The 25341-nt window shown below is 43.7% G+C and overlaps 1 protein-coding gene across 1 annotated transcript in view; it reads right to left on the bottom strand.

Annotated features, from left to right (window-relative positions):
- LRBA (LPS responsive beige-like anchor protein) overlaps window positions 1-25341 on the bottom strand; it is a 568467-nt gene that overhangs the window by 358581 nt on the left and 184545 nt on the right. The gene's annotated exons all lie outside the window — the stretch shown is intronic.

The raw sequence follows: 25341 nt of genomic DNA, 5'->3' as shown, positions 1-25341 counted from the left end.
TGCATTCGGCCAGGGACGCTACATTTCACTGTCGGCACACTGGGTGAATGTTGTGGAGGCTGGGAGAGAGTCGTATCCTGGGAGGGCACAAGTGTTACCGACGCCAAAGATTGCGGGTCCTACGTCGATCAGGGTTTCCGCCAGCACCTACGTTAGTGGCTCCAACCCCCCACTTAAGCCTCCAAATTATCCACGTGCAGCACCAGTCATCAGTCGGTAGCTGGAAGCATTGTAGCACTGCAGTGGGGAAGCAGCAACAGGCCAGGCTGAAGCTGATATGCTTAGGGGACAAACAGCACGCCGCCACAGAGATGTGGCAGGGAATAAGAGACCAGACTGAGCTGTGGCTCTCGCCACTCAACCTAGAAGCAGGCATGGTTGTGTCTGATAATGGCCGTAACTTGGTGGCGGCTTTCGAGCTCGTCAAGTCCAGACACATCCCATGTCTAGCCCACGTCTTAGACTTAGTGGTTCAGCGGTTTCTCAAAACCTACCCCAATTTGCCTGAGCTACTGGTGAAGGTGCGCCGCGTGTGTACACATTTCTGCAAGTCATCGACAGCTTCAGACGGTCTGTCAACGCTGCCGCAGCGCTTGAAATTGCCAGCTCAACGGCTGTTTTGCAACGTGAGCACGCGTTGTGACTCCAGGTTTCACAGGTTGGCCAGGCTTTGTGAACAGCAGAGGGCAGTAGTGGCATACCAGCTGCAACATGCTCGTCGCCTTTCCAGTCAGCTTCCGCTCCTCACAAGCGAGGAGTGGGCATGGATGTCTGACCTCTGTGAGGTTTTAAGAAACTTTGAAGAATCAACACAGATTGTGAGCGGCGAGAACGCCTTCATCAGCGTAGCCATCCAACTTCTGTGTCTACTCAAACGCTTACTGCTTACAATTAAGGACGACTATTTGCATGTGAAGAGGTGGAAATGGGGGAAGACATTACACACGGTGATAGCCAGACCACCCTCAGTTCGTCTTCTCAGCGCGAATTGGACGATGAAGAAGAGGAGGAGGAGGAGGAGGAGCAGGAAACGGTTGCCTCCGCTACAGAGGGTAGTACCCATGGAAGTTTAATTCCATCTGTTCAGCGTGGGTGAGCAGAAGAGGAGGAAAAGGATGAGGAGATTGAGAGTCATCCTCCTAAAGACGACAGTGAAGTCTTGCCTGTTGGTACTCTGGCTGACTTCATGTCAGGCTGCCTTTCCAGCGACCCGCGTGTTATACGCATTTAAGACAACACGGATTACTGGTTGTTCTCATCTCTCATTCCTCTGGTGGAGAGGACAAGCAAAATGGGGCAATACCAAAAGATCCTTGTTGAAAAACTGGCGGTAGAATCCGTAGTTCCTATGCCAACCGAGGAGGGGAGACAAGGGGAACATATAGCAGTTCCAACAGAGGCAGGGCAACACTCTCCAAAGCCTGGGACAGTTTCATGACTCCACGGCAGTACCCTCACCCTGATGCACGGCCTAGTTTCTCAAGCAGGGAAAAAATTTTGGAAGATGGTGAAGGAGTACATAGCAGACCGTGTAAGCGTTCTCAATGATCCGTCAGTGCCTAACAATTACTGGGTGTCCAAGCTAGACACGTGGCACAAACTGGCACTCTACGCCCTTGGAGGTGCTGGCCTGCCCTGCCGCCAGCGTTTTGTCTAAGCGAGTATTTAGTTTTGCTGGTGGCATTATAACAGATAAGCGTACCTGCCTGTCAACTGAAAATGCTGACAGGTTGACTGCTATAAAAATGAACAAGGCCTGGAGTGACCATGAGTTCTCTACTCCACCAGAGGAAAGCGGCTGAACATAGGTACTTTAAATGTGGCTTTTATGGTGCATTGAATACACTGTATTCCCATGCACCCCTTCCACCACAAACAAGGGTATATGGTTGAATCTTCCTTTTCTCATCCTCCTCTTCAATCATATCAACATGCTTATTCATCGCATATAATGCCCTCGCATATATGCCCTTTGCATATAATGTTTTACAGGGTCAGCTCAGCTGCAGGCCCTTGCATATAATTTTTTAGAGGGTCAGCTCACCAGCAGGCCCTCACCTACAATATTTTACAGGGTCAGCTCACCTGCAGGCCCACGCATATAATGTTTTACAGGGTCAGCCATCAATCATAATTTTTCAAGGCTGTGTATGATGCTCTCCTTTATATGTAACAAAGGGTGTATTGTAGTGCCGGTTCCTTGTAATTTTTGGCAGCCCTTTCACTTAGTGCATAGGCTTTATGAGTGTATGAGTCCCACTACCTGAACAATTGTACCACAATGTGAATGAGGCCCTCCTTTATGTGATATACAGGTTGTATCGGAGTACCTCTTTCTTATAATTTTTGGCAGCACTTGCACTTTAGGCTACTTTCACACTCGTGTTTGGTGCGGATCAGACTGATCCATTCAGATAATACAAACATCTGCATCCGTTCAGAACGGATCTGTATGTATTATTTTTAACATAGCCAATGGAGCAAGGATCCGTTTTCTATTGTGTCATAGAAAACGGATCCGTCCCCATTGACTTACATTGTTTGTCAAAATGGATCCGTTTGGCTCAGTTTCCGCAGACAGACACCAAAGCGGAATGGAGACGGAACAGAGGCAAACTGATGCATTCTGAGCGGATCCTTTTCCAGTTAGAATGCATTAGGGCAAAACTGATCCGTTTTGAACCGCTTAAGAAAGCCCTGAACGGATCTCACAAACAGAAAGCAAAAACGCTAGTGTGAAAGTAGCCTTATATACAAGTAAATATACAGGAAAAAATGTTTCCTAACAATTTTTCCTCTAAAATCAATTTTATCTTCGGTTCGGTGCGTATTATTGTCAGTCTGCAAAAGTGGTATACTAGTCAGACAACATCGTTCCCAGCAGCGACCTGGGAGTCCAAGATGCATCCAGACATCCTCCCCATGCTGTTCCCAAACCATTTCAGTGGTGTTTCCATCAATTTCTGACCTTTTCCTATGAACCTGACACCCTCACCTCTTCAGAGCAGGGGGTGCCTGGTTTAATGCTCGGGTTCTCCCATTGACTTCCATTATAGTCGGGTGCTCGGTAGAGCACCCAAACATCCTGATGTATCCGGCCCGAGAACCTGAGCACTATGGTGCTCCATCAACACTATTATTCTTCATGTATGTATAGAAACATGAACTTTAAAAGGGGTTGTCTGAGGTGGTGCTAAAATAACAAAATAAATATTACCGAAAATTATATTTTGAAAAAAAACAGGCCACTTCTCATTTAGCAATAAAGCAGAAATGTTATGCACCAAAGCTGTAACACTTTGATTCGTGCTGATCCTTCAAGGAGGAGTACGACTCACATTGCTGCTGTGTTTAGTGAATAAAGTTTACACTTTGCTGCTAAAGGAGGAGTGCCTTGTTTTTATTTTTATTGGACCCGAGTAAGGCTACTCTCATACTAGCGTTTTTTGCAAATCCATCTTGGAACTGCAAAAACGCTTCCGTTACAATAATACAACCACATGCATCCGCCATGAACGTATCCGGTTGTATTATGTCTTCTATAAGCATGACGGATCTGTCTTGAACACCATTCAAAGTTAATGGGGGACGGATCCGTATTCTATTGTGCAAGAGAAAATTGATCCATCCCCATTGACTTACACTGTGTGCCAGGACAGATCAGTTTGGCTCCGTTTCGTCAGGCAGTCAGCGTTTTGGTGCCCGCCTCCAGAGCGGAATGGTGACTGAACGGAGACAAACTTTTGCATTCTGAGCGGATCCTTTTCCATTCAGAATGCATAAAGACAAAACTGATCCGTTTTGAACCACTTTTAAGAGCCCTGAATGTATGTCACAAACGCTAGTGAGAAAGTAGCCTAAGGGCTTTTGGAGCCGCGGACACCAGTTGGTTAACGCCTTTGAACTTTTTACAAATGTATCCCGACTCCTGTGCTGTCCATTTGTCTTGGATTCCACCTAGAAAAACTGCGCCACTTCAAGGCTCCCACCAGTCTCTGTTTCTGTTCTGCAGCTACCCTCTTGTCAGAACATTGTATGGAGGCTGCGGTCACATGCAGGTAGTCAATGTCATCACTGTAAGGTTCACATCTGCATTACGATATTTCGGTGGTCTGTTACAGCAGAGGACCATTCTACTGGAATTACCCTATTTGGCATAGTAGATGTGGACCTTCTGTATCCTAAGATGGCAACAGAGACCAATGGACGGACTGGAGCAATTTTGTGAGTAATATTTTTATTTTTGCACATGCCCTGATTCTGCAATTATAATTTTTTTATGTCCTGGACAACCTCTTTAGCATTAAATGGCTATAATGAACTAGCTTACTTACCTACCATTCATATAATGTTCTGGACTATAGATTTATACAACTCCCATTGAAATCACAGATATACTGCCACCATAGAAACATAGAAACATAGAATGTGTCGGCAGATAAGAACCATTTGGCCCATCTAGTCTGCCCAATATATCTGAATCCTATGAATAGCCCCGGCCCTATCTTATATGAAGGATGGCCTTATGCCTATCCCATGCATGCTTAAACTCCTTCACTGTATTTGCAGCTACCACTTCTGCAGGAAGGCTATTCCATGCATCCACTACTCTCTCAGTAAAGTAATACTTCCTTATATTACTTTTAAACCTTTGCCCCTCTAATTTAAAACTGTGTCCTCTTGTGGTAGTTTTTCTTCTTTTAAATATGCTCTCCTCCTTTACCGAGTTGATTCCCTTTATGTATTTAAAAGTTTCTATCATATCCCCTCGGTCTCTTCTTTCTTCCAAGCTATACATATTAAGGTCTTTTAACCTTTCCTGGTAAGTTTTACCATGTGGCTGGGTGACCACATTACACACTAAGGCATTTACCCCCATGACTGCTTCCTTAATGATCAGGCAGAGTGCTCGAACAGCCTCTGGACACTTCTCTCTCCCCCTGCTTGACACCAATATCTGTGATCAGTGCAGGCAGGAGGGTATGCAATCTTGAAGAGGAACACCGCCATCTCCATGCTGAAAAGGTCCTGAGGTAAAGTGAAAGGAGATGAATACTCTGATTACTGGATGCTAAAGGACTTTTGATTATGTCATGAGTGGGAGGGAGCAGAACCAGAAAGATAAATGTTGTATATATGTGGGCCAATAAAGGGGGACTTGACACCTAATAGTTTTTATACTGTGGAGAACACGAGTTGGGGGTGGGAGTTGAGGGAGAACGATGCTGCACGGCCCACTCACCGCTGTTGCTAAAGCAGCTCCTATTACAGTCACGGTCAACATCCAAATCCAAACTCTGTACAGTGCGATGTGGATGCGAGCAAGTAAAAGGGGGTTCATGCTTAGCGGCTCCTGTGCCAAGTGGTACCTGCTGCCCAGGGACGTGATGGGGTGGTGTTTGGATTCCACCAGTGTCTACGTAGGTCAGTGGGGCAACCCCGCAAAGGGACCTCCACATTGGTTTGTCCTGGGTATTTTGCGAATTTAAAATAGCTGATGCCTTTGCATTAAAACTAATATTCCTAACTTCATTAAGTAGCTTTCATAAGCATGGATATTTCTATAGATTGCAGTCGTTGTCCTGGAACAGGAACTCTGCCCTTAAGTGGATGCATTTTCTATTACAGTCACTGTCCTGGGACAGGCCATCTACCAGTAAATCTATAAGCAGTAAATCATTAAGCAGTCACCACAAGGTTGACTGCAGGCATACAGAACGTAATCATTTAAAGGGGATGTTCAAGAAAAAAATAGCAAAATTTAATAAAAGAAAACAGTAGCCCCATTTAATTCCAGTCCCATTCCAACAACAATACTCCAGTGGTCCCTCGCCAGTCTCACTTTACATAATGGGACTGGCTATTCCAGGCCATGAACACTTCAGTAAATCAATGACCTCAGATGTGATGATAAAAAAGTACAGCACATGACTGCTGAGGCCAGTGATTGGCTGCAGCAGTCATGTGCAGATTCAGCATGTTATGGCTTCTGGGACGTAAACAAAAGGACCACCCGAGATTCAGCGTTTTTTCTACTATTTTTTGAACAACCCCTTCAATTCTCTAGTTCTATGAGGAAAAGTCTGAGAGGTTTTTTTTTTTTTTTTTTTTACGTCTGTGGGGCCGCAGCGCAGGGAGTACAGGCAGGAGCCATATTGCTGCTCCTGCCCGTGCCCCCCCCCCCCCCCCCGGAGGTTTTCTAAATGATGGCACAGCACATGGGTACTGCTGAAAGGAGCGGCTCCTGCCTGTGCCTGGCATGCAGGACTCTACGCTTAGTTAAGCAGGATCCCGCTCCGCTGGGTACCCATGTGCTATGCTAGGAGTTAGTAAACCTCAGAGGGGCACGGGAAGGAGCAGCAATATACTCACTGCTGTGCTGCGGCCCCATTCAGAGTTGAATAAAAAATAATACATTAATTAAACTATATTACAAAAACTATTAAGGCATTAGGGACAGGTTGAGAAAAGAATATACAAAAGTTTACTTACTCTTTAAGTTATTTTTTTTTTCACTGTATGAAGCTACTAAAGGATTTGTGAGCTGGGACAAATAGAAGCCACCCTATGGTACAGAGAGAGGCGCAAATAGGGGTAGCAAAGATGGGGAACAGAGAGCGGATGCCGCTGCATAATTTTCAGTGAACACTCCCTGCTTGCAGAAAAAGAGGCAGGAGAACTCTGTATAAGGGCTCATGCCCATGACTGCCTTGTGCTGCGGACTGCAAATAGCGATCAGCAACGCACGGGATACTGGCAGAGTGCACGTCGTTTGTGGATACGGAGCCATTCACCTGAATGGATCCCCGATCCACAAGATGTTCTCATGCAACATACATATTCTATTATTTTGTGGTGCAGAGGCATGGACCGAATACTCACGGAAGCGCTTCACTGTGGTTCCGATCCGTGCCTTTGCTTTTTTCTGCGCCGTATCTTGCAGAACCCATTTAAGTCTGCCCCCTTAATCTTTTAAAGGGGTTTTCCAGTAATAATTTTATATTTTATGCAATGTCCCAGCCTGTCTCCTGAAAAAGAACAATGACCATGCCCATGACCAACCGGATGTAAAGAGTGACAGGACAGGAGGAACATGGAGCAGATGAGCATGAATCTTTTTCAGAAGACAGGCTGCGGGCATTACATAAAATATAATTATTACCGAAAACCCCTTTCAATGGACAGCTTTTTGATTTAGGTTTACTTTATTTGGTTGTAAATACATCAGTTTAACGGATTATTCTGGAGAGCAGAGATAATGGCTACAGAGTGAGCTGTCAGACGGATTTCACTATAAAAAGGGACTAAGCAGCCTAAATGAGGACCCGGTATCTGTTCCCTGGGCTAGTGTTTGCTACACCTACTCGTTCCATTCTATTTACCAGTCATAGTGGGTCATTTACTAAGACCAGGGTTTTAGACGCAAGTCTTAATAATCCCTATAGCTGGCGGTGGATCAGTGCCAGTCTAAATACAAGCCAGCTTCTTAGCAGTCTTACTTTTAGACCATTTTCTATGCCTAACACCGGTACGGAAATTGCTGAATGTGAGAGCCCTACCGGCCTGTCCCCTTCCATGCCCACTTTAGACCTGGCAAGTGCGGGGAAAAGGTGCAGTTTTTGCACTGCAATCTGCGCCAGAAATACGGCATACTTCTGGATAGTAAGGGATCCTCAGTGTTAATTAAAACAAATTAAGAAACTGACAATTCAATCATAAAAAATAATGCAAAGGTGTCCATAGCCTTTAAATAGACAAGTGATCATCCATAACCAAACATGCTCCGCAAACTCACGAACATCCACTGATTGGGCTACTTTCACACTTGCGGCAGAGTGATTTGTCAAGCAGTTCCAACCGATGGCATTTGTAAGACTGATCAGGATCCTGATCAGTCTTAAAAATGCCTGATCAGTCAGAAAAATGCATTGAAATGCCGTCTTTCCGGTGTTATCCGGTAAAACAGATCCGGCATTTATTTTTTTCACCTTTTTTTCAGTCTGTGCATGCGCAGACCAGAAGGACGGATCCTGCATTCTGGTATTTAGAATGCCGTAGCACTAATACATACCTATGGAAAAAAAAAAATCTGGATCCGGCATTCAGGCAAGTCTTCAGTTTTTTTCGCCGGAGATAAAACCGTAGCATGCTGCAGTTTTATCTTTTGCCTGATCAATCAAAATGACTGTACTGAAGACATCCTGATGCATCCTGAACGGATTACTCTCCATTCAGAATGCATGGGGATAATCCTGATCAGTTCTTTTCTGGCCCTTTTGACGGAACTCTGTGCCGGAAAAGAAAAACGCTAATGTGAAATTACCCTTAGTTGTTCCATTACTGAGGAGAGAAGCTTCAGGACAAGCATTCGCCTTTATAAGATTATGACATGACAATGTATGCGGTTTTAGTCAAATTACGACAAATTCTTACTACTGACTACGCTGTATGAACTGGTCATGCCAACCATTCAAGCAAAGCGTGTGAACTTCCACTTGAAATGCCACTTAATGCAAAATCGCAGGCCGGAGCAACGTACAAATGCCACTGGTTTTTCATTTGCACACAACTGGCAACACGAAAACAAATTACATTTGATGTGGAACAAAAGCCTTGCAGGAAAACAAGAGATTTTTTTAAGACCTTAGTAAGCAACAGAGGTGCATCATCTGAGGATCTTTTTCACATTAAGAATCCTATTAGAAGGAAAACACTAAAAGGTAATTGAATTTCCTTCAGTTATCTTCATCTCTGTCAGCTCCTGCTACAATAACTTACTCTCTAGAGCAGAGATAACTCAATTCCATCCGGCTAGCATATGTTATGAATCTCTAAAGCAAACTTGTCTAAATCATTCTGATCTTCTATCAAGGTTAGCGGTGGATATGAACTCTGACAGAGAGCAAGCATAAATTTCGGTTTATCTTTTTAATAATTCACTTCTTTCTATTTTGAGGGCAGAACTGAATGACATGCCTCGCAATTCTATATTCCCAGGTAACAGGTGCAGATGACCAGATACATGTGATTCATGGCGAGAATGGGCTCTACGAGGAGGAACAAACCATTTTTCTAGGCTGCATGATACAACAAATGTTTACCTAAAAATGAACTCTTACAGCCACGTCATTAGACTGGTTTCACACAGTTTTTTGCAGTATGTTTATTTTATTTTGGCCCCTAAAAATCTATTAGTTTTATTGGGACAAAACAGAGTAATCATGAGATTATCCCTTTAAGTAAAAAAAAAAATATATATATAAAAATCAAAATCTGATACCAGCCTTGTACCTCACATGGATCCAGAGATCTCCTCATTCACAGCTCCGGTTACTCTGCTAGCTTTATTTCAGGCTGGTAACTTAGGGTACTTTCACACTAGCAGCAGGACGGATCCGACAGGCTGTTCACCCTGTCGGATCCGTCCTGCCGCTATTTCGCCATGCCGCCGCTCCGTCCACATTGACTATAATGGGGACGGGGGGCGGAGATCCGGCGCAGCGCGGCGAGAGGCCGCCGGACTAAAAAGTCTGACATGCAGTACTTTTAGTCCAGCGGCCTTTCGCCGTGCACTGCCGTGCTGAGACGGAGCTCCACCCCGTCCCCATTCTAGTCAATGGGGACAGAGTGGCAGTCCAGCGAAATAGCGGCAGGACAGATCCAACAGGGTGAACAGCCTGTCGGATCTGTCCTGCCGCTAGTCTGAAAGTAACCTTAGGGGGATTGCACTCTCTTTCTACTGCAGGTGGAGGATGGAACTGAGCATGTGCTTCCACCGCAGTGAGCAGGACAGTGAAATTAGAAAAACAGGAAACAGCAGGTGGCGCCATACAGATAGATTTCAGTGAATAACTCAGGGGTAGAGTTGACACCTGGATGTTTGGGTTCGCCGAGTTCGGCCGAACTTGAAAAAAAAGTTCGGGTTCGGAACCCGAACTTGACCCCGAACTCGATTGAAGTCAATGGGGACCCAAACTTTTGGGCACTAAAATAGTCCTGGAAAGGGCTAGAGGGCCGAAAATGGCATCAAAATGTGCTTAAGAGCATGACAACTGTTCTGCTAACAAATGTGGATAGGGAAATGACTTAAAATAACATAGAATACAGAAAAATTTAAAATAACAATCTGGATCTAGTAGTAGGAGGTGGATGGGTGGATGTGGTGGTGTAGGTTGACGTGGTGGTGTAGGTGGAAGCGGCAGTGAAGGAGGAATAGGTAGCCAACACTGATTTGTGTTCTTTTTTATTTTTAAATTGGGGTATACCCCAAAATATTGGGAGATATAACAAAATAAAACAAATAAGTGCAGTTGAGTACAAGAATGGATAGTTGAGGCTGGTATAAATGTCTATTCAGCACAAGGTACAGATAAAATCCTGTGGGATCCATGCCTGGTTCATTTTAATAAACGTAAGCTTGTCCACATTGGCTGCGGCCTGTGATAATGCTCTCTGCCGTACTAAACAATTCACACTATACACTGGCTGCAGGGCAGGTCAGCACCTCCAAGGCTGACAAAGCTTTTCCACATTTTGGCCATGCTAACCCTGCCTTCTCAGGTGATGGTGGTGCCCCAGCTGCGTTGGCGACCTCTTCCTTCTCCTCTGCCTTGTGCTTCCACTGTGCCCACACTGTCAGGTGGGAATGCTATCATCAGCGTGCGCTTGTAGTCGCGCGGCTTCCGATCAGTAACAGATGTTTTCACAAAATTTCGTTCCCTGTCAGCAATGCAGAGCAGGGGTTCATTAACGGCAAAAGGGGGTTCATGTCACCCAGCAATAGAACAGAGGATTTTGAGAGATTTAGGCCCCTGGCACTTAGGCTCAGCAGGGGTTTGTGTACACGTCAAAAATGGTAAAATGGCACCCGACAATTGAAAAGATTTTTTTTTTTCAATTTAAGGCACTAATAGTGGCACTTTTTTGCATTAAAATGGCTATAAAATAGTCCTTGAAAAGGCTAGAGGGATGTAAAAGGCAGTAAAATGTGCGTAAGAGCATGGCAACTGCTCTGCAAACAAATGTGGATAGGGAAATAACTTAATATAAAATAACTAAAAATTACAAAAAATTAACCTGCAACTCAGAGAAGGTGGTGGATATGGAGTCGGAGGTTGAGGAGGCGGTGAACGTGGTGTTGTAGGTGAAGGCAGCAATGGAGGAGGAACAGGTAGCCAACCACGTTTATTTTTTATTGGGGTAGGTAGCCCCCAAAATATTGTGACAAAAAAAAAGAAAAAAAACAAAGAATCATTGCACTTGACTTGAGTACAAGAATGTATGTTTGATGGTGGTATAAATGTCTATTCTGCACAAGGTACAGACAAGTCTTGTGGAATCCAAGCCTGGTTCATTTTAATGAACGTGAGCTTGTCCACATCGGCTGTGGACAGGCGGCTGCGTCTGTCTGTGATGACGCCCCAGCCGTGCTAAACACACGTTTAGATAATACACTGGCTGCAGGGCAGGCCAGCACCTCCAAGGCGTAAAGGGCAAGTTCAGGCCATGTGCCCAATTTGGAGACCCAGAAGTTGAAGGGGGCAGACCCGTCATTCAGTACGTGTAGGAGTGTGCACACATACTGCTCCACCATGTTGGTGAAATGCTGCCTCCTGCTAAGATTCTCAATAGGGCAGAACGGGATGTGGAGAGCACACTATGTGCTCTGTGCATCCGCATTTTAGGAGCGTGGCCCCGAACTTCCGGGATGCCTGTCCGCAAAAAAAAATAGAACATGTCTTATTCTTGTCCGCAATTGTGGACAAGAATAGGCAGTTCTAAGGGGGGTGCCGGCCGGGTGTATTGTGGATCCGCAATACACCACAGACGTGTGAATGGACCCTTACAGGGAGAGAGCTGCAGCAGAAAGGACATGTGACCTGAGCTGCAGCAAAAAAAAAGCCATGTCCGCTGTGCTGCAGCAAATAAAAAAGCCATGTCCGCTGAGCTGCAGCAAAAAAAAAAAAAAAGCCATGTCCGCTGAGCTGCAGCAAAAAAAAAAAAAAGCCATGTCCGCTGAGCTGCAGCAAAAAAAAAAGCCATGTCCGCTGAGCTGCAGCAAAAAAAAAAGCCACGCCCGCTGAGCTGCAGCTTAAAAAAAAAAAACCCACGCCCGCTGAGCTGCAGCTTAAAAAAAAAGCCACGCCCGCTGAGCTGCAGCTTAAAAAAAGCCACGCCCGCTGAGCTGCAGCTTAAAAAAAGCCACGTCCGCTGAGCTGCAGCTTAAAAAAAAGCCACGTCCGCTGAGCTGCAGCTTAAAAAAAGCCACGTCCGCTGAGCTGCAGCTTAAAAAAAGCCACGTCCGCTGAGCTGCAGCTTAAAAAAAGCCATGTCCGCTGAGCTGCAGCAAAAAAAAAAAGCCACGTCCGCTGAGCTGCAGCAAAAAAAAAAAGCCACGCCCGCTGAGCTGCAGCTTAAAAAAAAAAAGCCACGCCCGCTGAGCTGCAGCTTAAAAAAAAGCCACGCCCGCTGAGCTGCAGCTTAAAAAAAGCCACGTCCCGCTGAGCTGCAGCTTAAAAAAAAGCCACGTCCGCTGAGCTGCAGCTTAAAAAAAGCCACGTCCGCTGAGCTGCAGCTTAAAAAAAGCCACGTCCGCTGAGCTGCAGCTTAAAAAAAGCCACGTCCGCTGAGCTGCAGCAGAAAAGCCACGTCCGCTGAGCTGCAGCAGAAAAGCCACGTCCGCTGAGCTGCAGCAGAAAAGCCACGTCCGCTGAGCTGCAGCAGAAAAGCCACGTCCGCTGAGCTGCAGCAGAAAAGCCACGTCCGCTGAGCTGCAGCAGAAAAGCCACGTCCGCTGAGCTGCAGCAGAAAAGCCACGTCCGCTGAGCTGCAGCAGAAAAGCCACGTCCGCTGAGCTGCAGCAGAAAAGCCACGTCCGCTGAGCTGCAGCAGAAGGGTTACAGCTCACTGATCTTTATCAGAAAATTCACACTTCACAGTTATTTCTATCAGTTAGGGCTCATGCATACGACTGTTGCCTATTTTGCAGTGTGCAAATTGCGGATTTGCAAAACAGGGATACCGGCTGTGTGCATTCCACATTTTACGGAATGGAGTGTCCTGGCCTCTATAGAACTGTACTATCCTTCTCCGTAATGCGGACAAAAATAGGACATGTTCTATAATTTTGCCAATGGCACGGCCTCTGTGTGCTGTCCAATTGAAGTAAATGCGGACCAAAAATACGTTTGAGTGCCCTTATTGTGAGCCAAAACCAGTAGTGACAACTACTCAAAGATATGGATATAATCTAAAGAGTTTCTCCTGTTCTGTGTTTTTCACAGGCATCTGGTTTTGGCTCACAATAAATGATGAAAATAACTTAAGTGTAAAATCTGCCTGAGCCGCCAGCTTGAAATAAATCTAGCAAAGCGATTGGAGTAATTAATGGCGAGATCTCTAGACCTAGAAGCAAGGTACAGGGTAAATTCTAGCAGGGGTGCCGGGAGTCGAACCACCAATGTGATAGTGATGACCTATCCTTGGGATAGGTCATCAACAGAGATGAGCAAATTTCATATGAAATTCGTTCACGCTTCGTTTGGTGGTAAAAGCAGAATTGCGTTATGGATTTCGTTACCACGGACCATAACGCAATTCTATGATGGAATGCCTTTAGAGACATTCCGTTATTCATTCTATCATAATAGAAGTCTATGGGCTGCAAAACGGATCTGTTTTGTTTCCGTTATGCAAGGGAGTCCTCTCCTGCATAACGGAAAGTGGATGGATCCGTTATGCAGCCCCTAGACTTCTATTAAGACAGAATGAATAACGGAATGTCTCTAAAGGCATTCCATCATAGAATTGCGTTATGGTCCGTGGTAACGGAATCCATAACGCAATTCTGCTTTTACCACCAAAGAGTGACTGAATTTCCTAACATGAAATTCGCTCATCTCTACTCATCAATATCAAAAACTGTGAAAACCTCATTAATATGTACCTATAAAGATGTTATTTATTTTGATATGATGTAGTGCTGCGTCACTATATAAAGGAGCAATCGGGACTGAAAGAGTTCAGGGTCTGGGATCTGAATAAACAGGACTTTGGTCTGGATTTCCCACTAACAAAAACAAAAACAAAAAAAAGATCTTGATGATTGTTTCCAAAATGATATTTTAACTATTTAACTCACCTTGGACTTTCATCTAACCAAAAACCCAGGTAAGGGGTTTTAGTAAAACTAGTCTAGTACCCCTGGTGTATAGCGTAAGTGAAATGTGTTGCCCTCGGACATTCCTGATTTATGTATGTGAAACTTTACAGGCTTAAAAGGTTAGTGCGTTTTCTTTTTGATTTATTGCATATTAACACAGAACTGAAATCATCAAAAACAAAGTAACCTAAGGTCTATAGTTGAAAAGAAACCATTGAGTGTTATCACATCTACAAGAGAATATACAGCAGAAAGGAATACGATTAACTTAGAATTTTACGCATGATGAAATCTAGCAGAACAATAAAGGGCAAATTTCATGGACCTTGCAAATGTTACATGGAATTATTGCAGAGAAATTATTACTGGTATTTTTTACTTCAACATTAATTCTAACAAATGGCAAAATAAAAGCATTTTATTTAAGGAGAAAAAAAATATAATAATCAGGACCACAGCGGGAAATGCTTATAATTACCAAAATGTACAGCCATTAATTAAGCATCAGAGTCAGAGGCTGTATTTCTATTTTGGAATTATTATATCAGTATTAGGCCCCATGCACACGGCCGTTGTTCACAGCCGTGTGCGGGCCGTGGAACCGCGGCCTGGATCCCTCCTGAGAGCAGGAGCGCACGGCGTCACTGGTTGCTATGACGCCGTGCGCCCCCTGCTGCCGCCACAATACAGTAATACACTGGTATGATTTATACCAGTGTATTACTGTACTGTGCCGGCAGCAGGGAGCGCACGGCGTCATAGCAACCAGTGACGCCGTGCGCTCCTGCTCTCAGGAGGGATCCAGGCCGCGGTTCCGCGGCCCGCACACGGCTGTGAACAACGGCCGTGTGCATGGGGCCTTAAGGTGGAAAGAAAAAAAAGACTTCCCTTTACAGGTTCCCTTTAAGATTATCTCTGTACTTTTCCCCATTCAACTTTCTCTCAACTCTGATCAGTCTTCCTGTCTCAGCCACTGAAAACCACCCCCACAGCATGATTCTGCCACCACCATGCTTCACTGTAAAGATGGTACTGGGCAGTGCCTGGTTTCCTCCAAACATGATGCTTATAACGGAGGCCAAAAAGTTCAATCTTGGTTTTATCAGACCAGAGAATCCACTCCTTTAGGTGGTTTTTTTTTTTGTTGCAAACTTTCATGTGTCTTTTACTGAGGAAAGGTTTTTTTTTCCTTGCCAGCCTGCCATAAGCCCTGATTGGTGGAGTGCTGCAGTGACTATTGACCTTCTGGAAGTTTCTCTCATCGCCTCACAGGGTCTCTTGAGCTCAGCCAGAGTGACCATTGGATTCTTGGTCTCCTCTCTTGCCAAGGTTCTTTCCCAATTACTTAGTTTGGTAAGGCTTGTGAGAAATATGAAGAGTTCTGGTGGTTCCAAACTTCTTCCATTTAAGAATTATGGAGGCCACTGTGCACTTATGAACCTTCAGTGCTCCCTTGTACCCCTTCTCCAGATCTGTGCCTGCACAAAATCTTGTCTCGGATCTTTACAGGTAGTTCTTTCCTCCTTATGGCTTGGTTTTTGGTCTGAGATATATTGTCAGAGGTGAAACCTTATGTAGGCAGGGGTGTAGGCCAGGGATCAGCAACCTCTGGCACTCCAGCTGTTCTGAAGCTACAACTCCCAGAATCCTCCTTTAACTTCTGTGGGAGTTACAAGAACAGCAGAGTAAGTTTGCATGCTGGGAGTTGTAGTTTCACAGCAGCTGGAGTGCCGAAGGTTGCCTACCCCTGGTGTAGGCAGTTTGAAGAAGAAGAAGACGCCACACATACCAAGCGAGGTGTAAGAGTAAAGTGCGCATTACAGCCTCTATGGACGGATCCCACAGCCTGGGATAGGTGGTAAGAAATAGAGTGAGACATTATGTTTGGATACATGAGATGTCTAAGGAATGTGGATAACAAAATATATATATATTTTTTTTTTTTTTTAACATGAAGGGGGCGGTAATATTTAATATAGGTGGAGTTGAGATTGACCAATTGCTGGAATTTGGTGATTATATATGTTCACAAGTGTTGTGTATTTTTGAGCTTGATAAAGACCTAGCAGGTCGAAACGTTGCGGTCTCTGTGAAATAAAGGAGATCATTTCTAAGATATCGGCGTGCCGCAGTTTTCCCATTATATTGCATTTCACACAGGACAGGGGATAACGAACTGATGGGTAGGGGTCCAACCACTGCTACCTCTCCAAATCCCGAGAACTGGTGTCCCTTTTCCCTGATCTTATGGAGTGGCAGAGTGGGCATGCTCCCTGACACTCCATTTATTTTCTTTGGGTCTACATTGCTCAGCTATTTCCAGTGGTCCCACGGAGAATAAATGGAGTGAAATGGTGCATGCTTCACCTACTGCTTCATCAGATTGGTGGAAATGGACCCCAGTTCTCAGGATCAGTGAGGGTACCAGTTGTAGGACCCCCACTAATCAGTTGGTTATTCTCTATCCTGACACTGACAGTTATTCAGTGTGATTTGTATGTGACTTGGAAGTTTAAAAAGCCTTATCCAGTTGACCTGTGGTCAATTCAAATTCAATGGACATGATTTGAAACGTCGCGGTCTCTGAGAAATAAAGGAGAGAATTTCTAAGATATTGGAGTGCCGCAGTTTTCCATTATATTGCAAGTTATTAAGGAGTTCGGAGGCCAGAATTCAACACTGCGGGCACCGCCACTAAACAGAAGATCTGGAATAATACAGTGAGTAGTGCTGTCTTATCTACAATTTATGAAGCATCTGTCCCGTGTAAAGTTATTCTAGGGCAGTGATGGCTAACCTTGGCACTCCAGCTGTGGTAAAACTACAACTCCCAAGATGCCCCCCTTGCTTGGCTGCACTCAGAACTCTATAGAAATAAATGGAGCATGCTGGGAGTCGTAGTTTCACCACAGCTGAAGTGCCAAGGTTAGCAATCACTGTTCTAGGGGATAACTTCAAAACTTGGCACAACCCCTTTAAGGACTGAAACCTAAGCTAAATCTGGCCAATCAAGATTTTGTATATATACACACACACACACACACACACACACACACACACACACAAAGTCTTCCCTCAAGTTACAATATTAATAGGTTCCGGGATGACCATTGTATGTTGAAACCATTGTCACTTGAGTGCATACCTAGGCCAGTGACATCACTGCACATCGGTCACTTGGCCTCGTTGAAGCTCAGTCTTATTCAAGTCAATGTGGTTAAACTTCAATAACAAGCTATGATTAAAAAAAAAAACTATTCCTAAAAAAAGGAGGAGGAGGTCCTCTCACTTCTTCCTCCTCCTCATCATTAACTGTTCCAGGTATCAATCCACAGCCTTTTTTAAGCAACAAACAGGTTAAGGGACTGGACAAAAGGGAGCGACAATCTCCCCCAAATGACACCTTGCAAATAATTTATCATCACGTCTTGAATGAAACAGAGATTGCTCTCCTACAGAGGGGACTTTAGTTTGTACCTACGACAAGCTTTGACCCTTTCACGCGGGTCAAAGACTTACATCTCTCCTGTAGGAGACACAAATAGCATAAGTTCTTTCATATCTCGAACAAGCAGACGTGTGAACAGCTAGGAGTTGACTCGAGTGACTTCCCTGATTTACAGGTCCTAATGGATCTTTGGGAAGAGGGCTCAAGAACTCCGGGTGAAGGTCCCTTTACAGATTTGTGCCCTACCAGTAACAAATTACCTCCACCAGTCAACTCTGAACATAGATAATTTTTTTGAGAATGGTGACTCTGGAGCTTGAACAGTTAAACATTAATAAGGGTTACCATCATAATTTATCCAAAAATGAATTAAATGCCCTTAAGATTCTAGAATAGGACAATGAGATTATTTTAAAACCATCGGATAAAAAGGTGGAAACTTAGTCATACTTGATCTCACAAAATTTCAAAAAATGTGCCTTGACTGTTTGGGTGACCATAATAGTTATCAGATACTCCCCTCTGATCCCTCTACTAAGTTCCTTTTGAAATTAAAATATATTTTGGGTGAGGGTCTAAAAGGGGCAGTAATCAATGGAGCAGAGTATAATTTTTTTTTAATTTCCAAAATCACCACAGATTGCGACTTTATCGCTTACCAAAGGCCACAAAGGCCTTTACCCTCTAAAAGGTTGATCTATTGTATCCAGTGTTAACTCTTTGACCCACAATTGTGGCATTTATTTGGACAGTTTTAAGAGGTTTTGTTTCCTCTCTTCCATCATACACGAGAGATACAATGTACTTCCTTCGTAGGATTAAATCAATATCAGGTGATCCTTCATGCATTCTTGCTAGCATTGACGTTGAATCATTATATACATCTATTCCACATGAAAAGGGTCTCCTTGCTATCTTTCACTATTTGAGCACCAGGGGTATACAATTTAATAAACATAACCATTTTATCCTGAACCTCCTGAATTTCACTTTGACACACAAGTGTTTTCTGTTTAATGGGTCCTTTTACCACCAGCTCAGGGGGACTGTGATAAGGAGCCAGTGTGCCCCCTTGTATGCAAATCTCTTAGTGGGCTGGTGGGAGGACACAATTGTCTTCCCCGATAATCTGACGTGTTGGAATGATAACATATCCTTTTGGACCCATTATAGCGACAATATTTTTCTTATTTGGAATAGGAGTAGGGAGGATTTCCACCAATTGGTTAATACCCTTAATAATAATTAAATAGGTGTCTCATTTACCTATGAGACCCACATGAATTCCTTAACCTTTTTGAATGTCTCAATTGTAAAACAGGATGATCGACTAGCTACCTCTCTATGTCACAAACCCACTGCCACCAAGAATACTGTATTCTTCATTGTGACAGTTACCATCCACCCACATTGAAGAGCGATATACCGAAGGGACAGTACCTGTGCAGGAACTGTTCCAATCGTGAAAGTTTTTACGTCGAATCAAAGACTCTATAACAGACTTCAGGCAAAAGGCTATCCTCAATCAATTTTGAGGAGCAGGTTTAAACAGGCTGAGTCATGTGATAGGAGTGATCTCCTTGTCCCGAGAACTGCGGGACCTCCAGACTTGCATTATATTTGCTTAAAGGGGTTGTCCAGGTTCAGAGCTGAACCTGGACATCCCTCCATTTTCACCCCGGCAGCCCCCCTGACATGAGCATCGGAGCAGTTCATGAAATCGCGCAGGGCAAAGGCATTTTTCTGAATTCCGGTGACATACCGGGCTCTCTATGGGGCTGACAGGCAGCCCGGTGACGTCACCGGCACTGATGGGCGGGATTTGGCTCTGCCCTAGCCAGTAAAACGGCTAGGGCAGAGCTAAAGCCCGCCCCTCAGAGCCGGTGACGTCACCGAACACACTGCTGGGCGGAAGTTACCGCCCGGCAGTGTGTTATTGAAAACACAAGAGCCTGTGCCCTGCGCGATCTAGCGCAGGGCACGGGAGCGCATCGGAGCATGAGATGCTCCGATGCCAGGCTCAGGAGGGCTGCCGGGGTGAAAATAAGGGTATGTCTAACCCGGACAACCCCTTTAATCTCTACATATGATATAGCCAACAAAGAAGTTGGAGAGCTCCTTAGGAATTATTGGCCTATACTATCTATGGACCCTGACCTCAACAAGATACTCCCATTTCATGACAATTGCCCCCCACCTATCCCACACCCTATACTTGTATTTGCAATTGAGTCACCAAATTGGACAAAGTCTGTATATGCCTATTTGAGCATTTTTTAACAAACAATAATAAAATATTGTTTAAGTTATCACGTCCCTTCTTTCTCATAGCTACAACAAACTAGCATGACCCTGGGGTATATCCATCTATATTTTTGTTGCTTTTTCACCGCAATACAAAGCACTGCCACTATACAATGTACGGCGCTGTCCTTGGAAAGCTTCCGGGAGCCTGCATCGCTCATCAGAGTTTGGGTGAGCGTAGCAGCTCCTTGAAACGGCTGATCGCCAGGGATGCCAGGTCTTGGACCCCCACTGATGTGATAATGAGGTCATTATTATCTTTTGCAGAAAAAGCTCTTTAAGTGAAATGGACAGGAATAGATGCTAGAAGCTGTAAACAACTTTTGATGGTAATGACAGGAGCTTACTCAGGGTCTTGTATGGTACATACATGTACCAGGGAAAAAAAATAACTGTCGCTCAACTTGTGTCCAAAGGAGCAGCTCATCCTGGCAGTGTCAGGAGGCAGTACAGAACATTTAGTACCACAGAGGAGCTACTAGACAACCAATAAAAGTGTTTTACCAAAGAAATGGCCGTGTTGATTGGTTGAATAAGAGTCATTGTATGTTGAGTTTGAACATATATATATACATATATATATATATATATATATATATATATACACACATATATATATATATATAAACACATATATACATACATATATACATACATACATATATACATACATACATATATATATACACATATATATATATATATATATATATATATATATATACACACACACACACACACACACACACACAGGTCCTTCTAAAAAAATTAGCATATTGTGATAAAGTTCATTATTTTCTGTAATGTACTGATAAACATTAGACTTTCATATATTTTAGATTCATTACACACAACTGAAGTAGTTCAAGCCTTTTGTTTTAATATTGATGATTTTGGCATACAGCTCATGAAAACCCAAAATTCCTATCTAAAAAAATTAGCATATCATGAAAAGGTTCTCTAAACAAGCTATTAACCTAATCATCTGAATCAACTAATTAACTCTAAACACCTGCAAAAGATTCCTGAGGCTTTTAAAAACTCCCCTGGTTACATTACTCAAAACCGCAAACATGGGTAAGACTGCCGACCTGACTGCTGTCCAGAAGGCCATCATTGACACCCTCAAGCAAGAGGGTAAGACACAGAAATACATTTCTGAACAAATAGGCTGTTCCCAGAGTGCTGTATCAAGGCACCTCAGTGGGAAGTCTGTGGGAAGGAAAAAGTGTGGCAGAAAACGCTGCACAACGAGAAGAGGTGACCGGACCCTGAGGAAGATTGTGGAGAAGGACCGATTCCAGACCTTGGGGGACCTGCGGAAGCAGTGGACTGAGTCTGGAGTAGAAACATCCAGAGCCACCGTGTACAGGCGTGTGCAGGAAATGGGCTACAGGTGCCGCATTCCCCAGGTCAAGCCACTTTTGAACCAGAAACAGCGGCAGAAGCGCCTGACCTGGGCTACAGAGAAGCAGCACTGGACTGTTGCTCAGTGGTCCAAAGTACTTTTTTCGGATGAAAGCAGATTTTGCATGTCATTCGGAAATCAAGGTGCCAGAGTCTGGAGGAAGACTGGGGAGAGGGAAATGCCAAAGTGCCTGAAGTCCAGTGTCAAGTACCCACAGTCAGTGATGGTCTGGGGTGCCATGTCAGCTGCTGGTGTTGGTCCACTGTGTTTTATCAAGGGCAGGGTCAATGCAGCTAGCTATCAGGAGGTTTTGGAGCACTTCATGCTTCCATCTGCTGAAAAGCTTTATGGAGATGAAGATTTCATTTTTCAGCACGACCTGGTACCTGCTCACAGTGCCAAAACCACTGGTAAATGGTTTACTGACCATGGTATTACTGTGCTCAATTGGCCTGCCAACTCTCCTGACCTGAACCCCATAGAGAATCTGTGGGATATTGGGAAGAGAAAGTTGAGACGCAAGACCCAACACTCTGGATGAGCTTAAGGCCGCTATCGAAGCATTCTGGGCCTCCATAACACCTCAGCAGTGCCACAGGCTGATTGCCTCCATGCCACGCCGCATTGAAGCAGTCATTTCTGCAAAAGGATTTCCGACCAAGTATTGAGTGCATAACTGAACATAATTATTTGAAGGTTGACTTTTTTTGTATTAAAAACACTTTTCTTTCTTTTTTTTTTATGAGCTGTATGCCAAAATCATCAATATTAAAACAATAAAAGGCTTGCACTACTTCAGTTGTGTGTAATGAATCTAAAATATATGAAAGTCTAATGTTTATCAGTACATTACAGAAAATAATGAACTTTATCACATTATGCTAATTTTTTGAGAAGGACCTGTATACACACACACACACACACACACACACACACGTATAGAAAACATGAAAGTGCAAAGAGAATCCCTAGATCAAGTTGCTAAGCCCTTACTCAATACTTCTGTAGTGATTGAAGAAGAGAAGCCATTTCATCTCTGCAGGACTGTCGTCAGCTCTCTTCATGGGGCACGTGAAACAAGCTGCCTATTTATATCGAAAAGCCACACACAGAAAATATCTGAATGACATAGTAACTATAGATCAAGTACAGAGATTTCAGCATACAACGCACAGCATGAGCATGTGGCCTGAATGAACACTGTATGAAAAAGCAATGAGAATGACAGACATGTATCTTCTCTTTTACCTGCAACAACGTTAACCAACCATCATAAGGAGCACTAACGTAGACATTATTTTTTTTACAGTTTAACTGGTTCAGGTCCAGAGCATTTTGGGCCTTATGGACAGATAAAATGTAGCTGTTTTTAGCACACATACATTAACACGTGACCACTGAGGCCAGTAACTGGCTGCAGCTGTCACGTGAATAGCATATGACTGATGCAGGTCCAGTGGTAATTGCAGTGGTGGCACATTAAACCATATATTTTTTTTTAACTTTCTATGGTATGTCCCTCAAAAGGTCAGAAAAAGACCATTGGGGACTTTTATATTTTAGAGATTATTATTATTATAATTTTTTTTAACTGGGGCTGGATAAAATAATGAAGAATACCAATATATGATACCTAACAAAACAAAAAAGAAGAAAAAAAAAAAAAAGATCAAAAACCTACTGGATGTGTCTATTGTTTAAAGGGGTTTTTCAGGAGTAGGACACTGAAGACCTTGGTGGGGGTCCGAATTTCAGTACACTTCGCGATCATCTGTTTGAAGAGACTGCAGTACTCTGGTGAGCACGGTAGCTTCTTTCTAGGCCAGGGATGACACATTCATTGGTCACATGGACTACATGCAGCTCAGTCCTATTCAAATGATTGGGCTACGGCTGCAATACCAAGCACAGCCTCTAAACACCACCATAGCCTCTTCAAACAGCTAAGGCTACTTTCGTGCTAGCGGCACGGACCTCCGGCAGGCTGTTCCATCGGGTGAAAAGCCTGTCGGATCTGTCCTGCTGCTAGTGACCGTGTGCCCCCGGACTGCAGCTCCGTTCCCACTGACTATGATGGGGGCGATGCACACGGTCACTAGCGGCAGGACGGATCCGACAGGCTGTTCACCAGATGGAACAGCCTGCCGGAGGTCCGTGCCGCTAGTGTGAATGTAGCCTAATCTGTGGCAGTGATGGAAGTTGGACCCCAATCAATAAGAACTCAACCAATTCTGAGGATAGGTCAATAGCATTCTACTCCCTTTCATTTGTAGACCCAATGTCTTAAGTTTATGGGGTGATTTATTAAGACAGGTGCTTTAGAAGCCGGTCACAATACTCCTAGCACTGGCGCATGATGCACCTAAGTTATGAAGAGGTGCCGGCCTCTGCATAATTTAGGCACATTTACCGCTGGCCTAAATCTAGGCCAGCTCCCTTGCTTGAGTAAATTTAGATAATTTTCTTTGCCTAAAACTGGTGTAGAAAATTATAACGCCCCCCTTTTTTTTAGACCTAGCATGAGTGGGAAAAAGTTGGAGATTCGGCCGCAAAATGTCAAAAATTCGCTTATATGTAATACATGATCCCCTTCGTTTCTAATTACTTTTAAACTTACAACCCTAGCAACTAAAATATGATCAAGAGAAGACTTTATTATAAGGCAGACTAGCGATTAGTCATGCGACGTGGTTTTCGATTTAAAGGGAACCTGTCACCAGGATTTTGGGTATAGAGCTGAGGACATGGGTTGCTAGATGGCCGCTAGCACATCCGCAATACCCAGTCCCCATAGCCCTCTGTGCTTTTATTGTGTAAAAAAACTGATTTGATACATATGCAAATTAACATAAAAGAGTCATATCTTACTTGTGTGACCAGAGAAGAGTCATATTTTTAAGCTATGACTCATCTCAGGTTAATTTGCATATGTAACAAATCGGTTTTTATACACAATAAAAGCACACAGAGCTATGGGGACTGGGTATTTTGGATGTGATAGCGGCCATCTAGGAACCCATGACCTCAGCTCTATACCCAAAATCCATGTGACATGGTTTTCGATTTAACACACAGCTGACAGTCAAACTGGTGTTCCAAAAACAATTTCAATTTCACAATATTGTTCTTGGGCCTACCTCAATAGATACACTGAACAAACTGTTTCTAACCAAAATTGACTGTTGTGAGAAAGAAAACCGGAATCCCACATATTGAGTATCTTACGGCATAATTTTTTTCCATGTAGAGTATTAGATGTAGCCACTGTGCATCTGTCTCCAACATCTACAACCTGTTATCTTTGATCCAATGTTAAGGTGACTATCAGCAATTCATCTCTGCCATTAATCAAAGCCCAAATCTACCAATTCATGCTCTTCAGATTCTACTTGTAGATTCCCATAGGTTTGTAAAATGGTCGACTAGAATACATAAATAGTAAAGAAAATCTCAATTGATCTCATCTCTCTTTCTAACCCTTGACCTATTTCTACTTGCCCTCATCTCTGAGCTTATGGATCAACGTGCCTGCATTCACCTTACCCATGTCCTTTCAATAATGACCTACTTGATCTTACATTTAGAACTGTGCCGTCCACTGGGACCACAGTCACCAAGTGTCAAATTGCTGACTGCAAAGATATACAACCTTTTCTTCTTCTAGGCACTTTTGGGTTTCTCCACAGTATTCACCATTAGTTATAAATCTCTCAAAGTCATCAGTCTTTAAGCTTCCCTTGACCACCAAAGCTTCCTTTCCAAGTCTAGCTGAAATGGCCATCTAGGCTCCATGGACAGGGCTGTTCCTGATGCCCATCATCCCCAGAGAAAACAACCAGTAGCATTTTTTTTATTTTGCTCTTCAAACACAAACTAATTCATTTTGGAATTTTGGATATATTTAAATGAATCATAAAATCTGATTCTCTTATCTGTCGAAAAAAATAAATTTCTACAGTACAATATGTCAGTACATCTTTACGAAGGTGAGGTATATGTCAAAGTATAATAGATACATGT

The sequence above is a fragment of the Bufo gargarizans genome, chromosome 1, assembly GCF_014858855.1.
Source record: "Bufo gargarizans isolate SCDJY-AF-19 chromosome 1, ASM1485885v1, whole genome shotgun sequence".
Lineage (NCBI taxonomy): Eukaryota > Metazoa > Chordata > Amphibia > Anura > Bufonidae > Bufo > Bufo gargarizans.
Note: the sequence above shows the minus strand (reverse complement) of the source record. Positions and strands in the feature narration are given on the sequence as shown.